The 10,000-nt window shown below is 59.7% G+C and overlaps 1 non-coding gene and 1 pseudogene across 1 annotated transcript; both read right to left on the bottom strand.

Annotated features, from left to right (window-relative positions):
* The window catches only part of LOC148012850 (25S ribosomal RNA), a 1,895-nt pseudogene extending 1,418 nt beyond the window's left edge, over window positions 1-477 (bottom strand).
* A 3,455-nt stretch (window positions 478-3,932) lies between these two features.
* Window positions 3,933-4,085, bottom strand: LOC148012849 (5.8S ribosomal RNA). The gene has a single exon (XR_015689227.1). It is a non-coding gene; the product is annotated as a 5.8S ribosomal RNA (ribosomal RNA).
* Between the last annotated feature and the right edge of the window lie 5,915 nt (window positions 4,086-10,000).

Genomic DNA, 10,000 nt, shown 5'->3' with positions numbered 1-10,000 from the left:
GCGAACCAGTTCGCACTGTTCCGCATCCGACCGGGGCGCACCTACGACCTCCATTCGCTTCCCTCCCAGCAATTTCAAGCACTTTTTAACTCTCTTCTCAAAGTCGTTTTCATCTTTCCCTCGCGGTACTTGTTCGCTATGGGTCTCTTGCCCATATTTACTCTTGGATGGAATTTACAACCCACTTAGGGCTGCATTCCCAAACAGCCCGACTCGTCGACGGCGCCTCGTGGAGCGACAAGGTCTGAGCTTACGGGGCTCTCACCCTCTCTGACGCCCCTTTCCAGGGGGACTTGGACTCGGTCCGCCGCAAAGGACGCCTCTCCAGACTACAATTCGCACGGCAAATCCGTGCGATTTCCAAGCTAGGCTCTTTCCGGTTCGCTCGCAGCTACTAAGCAAATCCTGGTTAGTTTCTTTTCCTCCGCTTAGTGATATGCTTAAACTCAGTGGGTATCCTTGCCTGATTTGAGGTCCGAGTTGCGTTTCGCGTCGCTGAGGGCAAGCCCTGGCTTCGAAGACCCCGATCCGACACGTGCACCAGGGAAGAGACACCCGCCAACAGCCGCCACCTCGACGAGGAGACGAACCACCCTTGCGGAGCAACATCACCGCACGGTGCTGCCGGTACATTATTATATTCAGGAGGCAAGCTCTTAAGTAGAACACCGATGCAAACATCTTCATCCATTTTAATGTTGAATCCTACAAGTTGGGTTAGGAGTCCTTCCATGTAATTGAGATGTGTGGCAAGTGATGTGCTGGACTTCATTTCAAGCCTGAAGAACTCAATCAAGAGACCATACTTTGATGATTTAGATTGTGCACCGAACAGGGTGTCAAGTCTTTTCCATGTATCCTGTGAGGTCTCACAGTTATCCACATGGTGGATATAACTGTCGTCTAGCTCCAGTTTGATAATGGCCTGAGCTCTGTCATCATTCTTTTTCCAAGTAGTTGCAAGGTCCGCATCTCGAGGTTTCTTCTCTTTGCCATTTGTGATGGCCCAGAGACCCTTCTTCATCAGGATGAGCTTGATGCGGGTTTGCCAAGTGTGGAACCCGACTCCTTTGAATCGAGCATTTGGAGAGTCTTTTCCCATGTTAGATTTACGGGAACAGTAGCAAATCAACTTCAAACTTATTAGATTTGAGCAACAGAAGAATTGATTGAGAGACACAAGTGTTAAAAAACACTAACTGAGTGTCAATGAATACCAAATCTGCAAAAGTCTTTTACTCTTTTAAAATCCAAGTGATCTTCCCCTTCTTGATTTGATGCTGATGCCTTCAGATCTGAGTGACAGTACTTTAATGAACTTCAGAGAGTATTGGTCAGTGATTAAAATCACTGTTGATAACTTCAGTGAGAGAAACAGTGAAAAATGTCAAGATTTTGAAGCTTTGGCTATGGTGGAATTAGGGTTTCTAGGACAGGGGCCTGGTTTTTTGCTGATTGCAGGAGCTACAGTGGATCATTTTCAAAAAATTTTATATGCCTAGGAAGCTAATTTCATGGGCTACAAAAGCGCCTTGAGCAGGATGAAGCGCCTTGAGCAGAGGAACAACTCCCTAGAAGAAATCGTGGGCTGAGATGGCCTGGTTGAAGACTTATGGAAGCTCCAAGTAAGGTAGGTCCTGTCTGGCTATGGCAGACACAGAGCAGAGATTGAGGATTTTCACAATGCTGAGCTCGAGATGGTCCAATGTCCTGGATTGATGTGATACAAGGAAGCTTTGTGAGTTGGGGAATACTTTTCCAGAAGGAAGCTCCAAGATATTTGACCTGTGGAGTGAGATATAAGCAGCTCAATCTGACAGGGTGCTGCTGGCTATGGCTGCCATGGAAGCTTCAGTGAGAGTAGAGTTGGGAGATGAAGTCATGAGCTGACATTGAGCTAGACTGAGGTTGAAAGGAATCAAGAGAGGCTAGACAAGCAATGCCATGCCCAACTGTGCTCTGATACCATGTGAGAAATGCGGGATCTAGAGCATGGCAAAATCGGAAGCTATGGAGGATGAAATGAGAAGTGTGGACTCATGATGGAGAAGACAAGGACACTGTTTGTTACACAAGTGAATTAGGTTCCAAGATTGAGACTTGGACTCATAAACACAATCTTGTGTATGTGGACAATGACATTGACACTTCACTGAAAAGAAAAGAGTACTTTCATTGCATTAAGAAAGGAAGCAAGTACAATGCTTTATAGGAAAGTAGGAAACTACAGTAGGCACCATTGTGCATATGGGATAAGTTAGCTTGCATATCCTTGACCCTGAGACTCCATACAAAGAGGCTTTTTGAGTGTGATTGCTGATTCTCAACACCCCTCCTCAATCACAACTAGAAAAGGCATAAAGTGTGTAGAGGCTATAATGAGAACCACCTGCAAAGTGTGGGCATACCACAGACATGGCAAAACACCAGAGGCTGTCGCAGAAAAAGCTAAGTGTGGGTACCATAAACATGGTGGACATCCAGAGGCTGTAACAGGGGCCTCACAAAGTGTACAGGGACTGTAATGCCAAGTTACATAAGGAGTTTACAAAGCTTATGGCAGGAAGCATTAGGGCAAAGAAAATACAAGGCTATTTAAAACAGTCTATCACAATTATGAGAGTACAAGGACTGATGAGTCTTGTCCTTCTGATCCTGGTGGTCTTCATCTTCATCTTCTTCTTCCTTTGCTCCATTTCCTTCTTCTTCTTTGACTGCGACTAGATAGGCCTTTTGGGATCTCTTTCTTGCGTGGCAGAACTTCTCGGTGTGTCTGGTCCTTTTGCAGAAGTCACAAAAGAGCTGATCCTTCTTGCCTTTGTACCTGTTGCCAACATATAATGCATGCTCATCTCTAGAGGTACTTGGTTCTTCTTTAGTTTTTAGCTTCTTTTCTTCTTCTAACAGTGATGCCTGGATATCAACAAGTTCAGGATTTGGCATGTTGATTAAAGTTGTTGATACATTATTATATTCAGGAGGCAAGCTCTTAAGTAGAACACCGATGCAAACATCTTCATCCATTTTAATGTTGATTCCTGCAAGTTGGGTTAGGAGTCCTTCCATGTAATTGAGAGCCTCGAGGTGCAGAGCCCGCCACGAGTGGCGCACGCTTCATTCCTCGGCCGACGCGACGGCATCGGCGAGCCATCTAAAGCCCCTCTTGTCCTGCCGCACCGGCCCACGCTGACCAGCGCCCCGCGTCGAGCGGCGGACCAGTTCGCACCGTTCCGCATCCGACCGGGGCGCACCCGCGGCCTCCATTCGCTTCCCTCCCAGCAATTTCAAGCACTTTTTAACTCTCTTTTCAAAGTCCTTTTCATCTTTCCCTCGCGGTACTTGTTCGCTATCAGTCTCTTGCCCATATTTCGCCTTGGATGGAATTTACCACCCACTTAGGGCTGCATTCCCAAACAGCCCGACTCGTCGACGGCGCCTCGTGGAGCGACAGGGTCCGAGCTTGACGGGGCTCTCACCCTCTCTGACGCCCCTTTCCAGGGGGACTTGGGCTCGGTCCGCCGCAGAGGACGCCTCTCCAGACTACAATTCGCACGGCAAAGCCGTGCGATTTCCAAGCTGGGCTCTTTTCGGTTCGCTTGCAACTACTAGGGAAATCCTGGTTAGTTTCTTTTCCTCCGCTTAGTGATATGCTTAAACTCAGCGGGTAGCCTTGCCTGATTTGAGGTCCGATTTGCGTTTCGGGTCGCCGAGGGCAAGCCCCGGCTCCGAAGAGCCCGATCTGACACGTGCACCCGGGAAGAGACACCCGCCAACAGCCGCCACCTTGACGAGGAGACGAACCACCCTTGTAGAGCAACGTCACTGCACGATGCTACCGGTACATTTCAGCCAACCGCGGCATCACGTCGGATGCGCGGACTACCAATTCCACCCTCTCCCCCGAAGAAGGGGAGAGGGTGTGGAGGAGTTAGGGATGCTCAAGCAGGCATGCCCTTGGACGAGCCGCGGGGGCAAGTTGCGTTCAAAGACTCGATGATTCGCGAAATTCTGCATTTCACACTACGTATCGCATTTCGCTGCGTTCTTCATCGTTGCAAGAGCCAAGATATCCGTTGCTGAGAGTCGTTGCGTTTTGTTTTTCGATCCTCCCGAGGGGAGGAATCTCAGACAAGACAAGGTTTATCAAGTTCCTCCTGCCACCCCCGCGTGCGGGGAGGGGCATGTGAGAAATGCGAGATCTAGAGCATGGCAAAATCGGAAGCTATGGAGGATGAAATGAGAAGTGTGGACTCATGATGGAGAAGACAAGGACACTGTTTGTTACACAAGTGAATTAGGTTCCAAGATTGAGACTTGGACTCATAAACACAATCTTGTGTATGTGGACAATGACATTGACACTTCACTGAAAAGAAAAGAGTACTTTCATTGCATTAAGAAAGGAAGCAAGTACAATGCTTTATAGGAAAGTAGGAAACTGCAGTAGGCACCATTGTGCATATGGGATAAGTTAGCCTGCATATCCTTTACCCTGAGACTCCATACAAAGAGGCTGTTTGAGTGTGATTGCTGATTCTCAACAGTGTCGTGTCATGGGGGGGTGGGGAGATGTCAATTGGGGGGCGCATTGCGTCGTGTCGTGTCATGGGTGGGGGGGGTGGGGTGGGGATGTCATGGTTGGGGGGGGGGGAGGGGCGGCACGTCGCGACATGGTGAGGTGTGTGTTGAGGGGGGAAGGGGGGGCGGAATTTTGGAGGTGGGGGGAGGGCGCGTCGCGACATGGTGTGGTGTATGTTGGGGGGGGCGTCGCGTCGTGTCGTGTCATGGGGGGGGGGGGGGGGGGGAGGGGGCATCACGACATGTTGTGGTGTGTGTTGAGGGGGGAAGGGGGGGCCGAATTTTGGAAGTGGGGGGAGGGTGTGTCATGTCATGGGGGGGGGGGGGGGGGGGGGGGGGCGCATCGCGACATGGTGTGGTGTCATGTCATGGGGCAGGGGGAGGGGGATGTCTTTGGGGGGGGAGGGGGGCGTGTCGTGTCGTGTCGTGTCATGGGGGGTGGGGGGATGTCATGGGGAGGCGTGTCGCATTGTGTCATGTCATGGGGGGGTGGAGTGGGGATGTCATTGGGGGGGGGCGGAATTTTTGAAGGGGCATCATGGTGGGGGGGTGTCGCGACATGGTGTGGCGTGTGTCGGGTGGGGGGGGCGTCGCGGTGGGTGGGTGTGTGTGTTAAGGGGAGGGGGGCACGTTGCGTCGTGTCATGTCATGGGGGGGCAGGGAGGGGGGGATGCCATTGGGGGGGAGATGTCATGGGGGGGTGGGCGCGTCGCGTCGTGTCGTGTCATGGGGGTGGGGGCGATGTCATAGGCCGCGTCGTGTGGTGTCATGTCATGGGTGGGGTGGGGGGTGGGGTGGGGATGTCATTGGGGGGGAGGGCGATTTTTGAGGGGGCGTCATGGTGGGTGGGTGGGTGTGTTAAGGGGACGGGAGCACGTCGCGTCGTGTCATGTCATGGCGCGGGGGGGGAGGCATTGCGACATGGTGTGGTTTCTGTTCGGGGGGAGTCGCGGTGGGTGGGTGTGTGTGTGTGTTAAGGGGAGGGGGGCACGTCGCGTCGTGTCATGTCATGGGGGGACGGGGAGGGGGGGATGCCATTGGGGGGGGGGATGTCATGGGGGGAGGGGGGGCGGGTCACATCGTGTCGTGTCATGGGGGGTAGGAGGGATGTCATGGGGGGCGTGTCGCATCGTGTCGTGTCATGGGTGGGGGGGTGGGGTGGGTATGTCATGGGGGGGGGGGGGGGGGAGGCACGTCGCGACATGGTGTGGTGTGTGTTGAGGGGGGAAGGGGCAGGGGGGGCGCGTCGCGTCGTGTCATGTCATGGGGGGCGCATCGCGTCGTGTCGTGTCATGGGAGGGGGGGTGGGGTGGGGATGTCATGGGGGGGCGGGTGCGTCACGTCGTGTCGTGTCATGGGGGGTGGGGGGGATGTCATGGGGGGGGGGGGGGGGGGGGGGGGGCGGCACGACATGGGGTGGTGTGTGTTGAGGCGGCGTTGTGTCATGTCATGGGGCGGGGGGGATGTCATGGGGGGAGACGCATCGCGTCGTGTTGTGTCATGGGGGGGCGCATCGCATCGCATCGTGTCGTGTCATGGGGGATGGAGGGGGGATGTCATGGGGGGGCGCATCCCGTCGTGTCGTGTCATGGGTAGGGGGTGGGGATGTCATGGGGAGAGGGGGGGCGGCACGTCGCGACATGGTTTGGTGTGTGTGGAGGGGGAAGGGGGAGGGGAGGCGCGTCGCATCGTGTCGTGTCATGGGTGGGAGGAGGGGGCTGGGGATGTCATGGGGAGAGGGGCTGGGGGGGCGGCACGTCACGACATGGTGTGGTGTGTGTGGAGGGGGGAAGGGGGAGGGGGGGTGCATCGCATCGTGTCGTGTCATGGGTGGGGCGGGTGGGGTGGGGATGTCAAGGTGGGGGGGGTGGGAGGCGGCACGTTGCGACATGGTGTGGTGTGTGTTGAGGGGGGAAGGGGGGGCCGAATTTTGGAGGTGGGGGGAGGGCACGTCGCGACATGGTGTGGTGTGTGTTGGGGGGGAGGCGTCGCGTCGTGTCGTGTCATGGGGGGGGCGTCGCGACATGTTGTGGTGTGTGTTGAGGGGGGAAGGGGGGGAGCCGAATTTTGGAGGTGGGGGGGAGGGCGTGTCATGTCATGGGGGGGGATGTCATGGGGGGGGGGGGGGGGGCGTCGTGACATGGTGTGGTGTGTGTTGAGGGGGGAAGGGGGGACGCGTCGCGACATGTTGTGGTGTCATGTCATGGGGAGGGGGGAGGGGGATGTCATGGGGGGGGTGTCATGTCGTGTCGTGTCATGGGGGGTGGGGGGATGTCATGGGGGGGCGCGTCGCATCGTGTCGTGTCAAGGGGCGGGTGGGATGGGGATGTCATGGGGGGGAGCGGCGCATCGCAACATGGGGTGGTGTCTGTTGAGGGGGCGTCATGTCATATCATGGGTCGGGGGGATGTCATGGGGGGAGGCGCATCGCATCGTGTCGTGTCACGGGGGGCGCGTTGCATCGCGTCGTGTCGTGTCATGGGGGGTGGGGGGATGTCATGGGGGGGCGCATCGCGTCGTGTCGTGGCATGGGGTTGCGGGGGATGTCATGGGCGGAGGGGGGTTGTCATGTTATGTTGGGGAGGGGGTGCGTCGCGTCGTGTCGTGGCATGGTGGGGGGGAGGGGGCGTCGCAAGACCCCGCGTCACCCCCACGACACAGCACACCCCCCCACCCCACCGCACCCGCCCACAACGCGGTGCCTCCCCCCCACCCCACCTCGAAAAACCCTGCTCCATCCACAGCGCCCCACCACGCTTTCAAAAACCCCACTCGACCCACCGTGCCCCGCCTCACCTCCCCACGACACGGCGCACAGCCCACCCCACCGCACCCCCCCACGACGCCCCCTGCACCCCACCTCGGAAAACCCCGCTCCCTCCACACCACCCCACCATGCCTCCGAAAACCCCGCTCGACCCACCCCACCCCCCGTCACCCCCCCAGCGACACGGCACACCCCCCCACCCCACCGCACCCCCCCTCGACGCGGTGCATTCCCCCTGCACCCCACCTCGAAAAACCCCGCTCCATCCACACCACCCCACCACGCCTCCAAAAACCCCGCTCAACCCACCCCACCCCGCGTCACCCCCCCACGACACGGCACACCCACCCACCCCACCGCACCCCCCCACGATGCCCCCCCACATCCCACCTCAAAAAACCCCGCCTCCTCCACAGCACCCCACCACGCTTCCAAAAACCCCGCTCGACCCACCCCACCCCCCGTCACCCCCCCATGACACGGCACACCCCCCACACCCCACCGCACCCCCCACGACGTGGCACATACCCACCCCCCCGCACCCCACCTCAAAAAACCCCACTCCATCCACACCACTTCACCACGCCTCCAAAAACCGCTCTCGACCCAGGCCACCCCGCGTCACCCCCCCACGACACGAACCACCCCCCCACCTCACCCCCCCACGACGCCCCCCCGCACCCCACCTCAAAAAACCCCGCTCCATCCATGCCACCCCACCACACCTCCAAAAACCCCGCTCGGACCCACCCCAACCCGCGTCAACCCCCCCACGACACGGCAAACCCCCCACCCCACCGCACCCACCCTTGACGCGGTACAACCCCCCGCACCCCACCTCGAAAAACCCAGCTCCATCCACACCACCCCACCACGCCTCCAAAAACCCCGCTCGACCCACCCCACCCTGCGTCACCCCCCACGACACGGCACACCCCGCCACCCCGCCGCACCCCCCCATGATGCCCCCCCGCACCCCACCTCGAAAAACCCCGCTCGACCCACCCCACCCCGCGTCACCCCTCTCACAACACGGCGCACCCCCCCACCCCACCGCACCCCCCCACGATGCCCCCCCGCACCCCACCTCGAAAAACCCCACTCCCTCCACACCACCCCACCATGCCTCCAAAAACCCTGCTCGACCCACCCCACCCCGCGTCACCCCCCCCAACACGGCACACCCCCCGCAACCCCCCACGACGCCCCCCCGCACCCCACCTCGAAAAACCCTGCTCCCTCCACACCACCCCGCCACGCCTCTGAAAACCCCGCTCGACCCACCCCACCCCACGTCACCCCCCCAGGACACGGCACACCCACCCACCCCACCGCACCCCCCTACGACGCCCCCCCGCACCCCACCTCGAAAAACCCCGCTCCCTTCACACCACCCCACCACGCCTCTGAAAACCCCGCTCGACCCACCCCACCCTGTGTCACCCCCCACGACACGGCACACCCCCCACACCCCACCGCACCCCCCCACGACGCGGTGCATATCCCCCCCCGCACCCCACCTCGAAAAACCCCGCTCCCTCCACACCACCCTACCATGCCTCCGAAAACCCCGCTCGACCCACCCCACCCGGCATCATCCCCCACGACACGGTGCACACCCCCACCCCACCACACCCCCCCACGACGCCCCCCCACACCCCACCTCGAAAAACCCAGCTCCATCCACGCCACCCCACCACGCCTTTAAAAACCCCGCTCGACCCACCCCACCCCGCGTCACCCCCACACGACACGGCACACCCCCCCCACCCCACCGCACCTCCCCTCGGCGCGGTGCATCCCCCCCACACCGCACCTCGAAAAACCCCGCTCCATCCACACCACCCCACCACCCCTCCAAAAACCCCACTCGACCCACCCCACCCTACGTCACCCCCCACGACACAGCACACCCTGCCACCCCACCACAACCCCCCACGACGCCCCCCCGCACCCCACCTCGAAAAACCCCGCTCCCTCCACAACACCCCACCATGGCTCCGAAAACCCCGCTCGATCCACCCCACCCCGCGTCACCCCCCCACGACACGGTGCACCCCGCCACCCCACCGCACCCCCCACGACGCCCCCTCGCACCCCACCTCGAAAAACCCCGCTCCCTCCACACCACCCCACCATGCCTCCGAAAACCCCGCTCGACCCACCCCAGCCCGAGTCACCCCCCCATGACGCCCCCCCACACCCCACCTCGAAAAACCCCGCTCCCTCCACACCACCCCACCACGCCTCCTAAAACCCCGCTCGACCCACCCCACCCCGTGTCACCCCCCCGTGACACGGCACACCCCCCGCACCCCCCCACGACGTCCCCCTGCACCCCACCTCGAAAAACCCCGCTCCCTCCACACCACCCCGCCACACCTCCGAAAACCCCGCTCGACCCACCCCACCCCGCGTCACCCCCCCACAACAGGCCACACCCACCCACCCCATCGCACCCCCCTACGACGCCCCCCTGCACCCCACCTCGAAAAACCCCGCTCCCTCCACACCACCCCACCACGCCTCCGAAAACCCCGCTCGACCCACCCCACCCCGCGTCACCCCCCCACGACACGGCACACCCCCCACACCCCCCCACGATGCGGCGCATACCCCCCCCTCCCCCGCACCCCACCTCGAAAAACCCCACTC

This window comes from Lygodium microphyllum, chromosome 27 (genome assembly GCF_053477565.2).
Source record: "Lygodium microphyllum isolate KBCC chromosome 27, Lygodium_microphyllum_v1.1.10, whole genome shotgun sequence".
NCBI lineage: Eukaryota > Viridiplantae > Streptophyta > Polypodiopsida > Schizaeales > Lygodiaceae > Lygodium > Lygodium microphyllum.
Note: the sequence above shows the minus strand (reverse complement) of the source record. Positions and strands in the feature narration are given on the sequence as shown.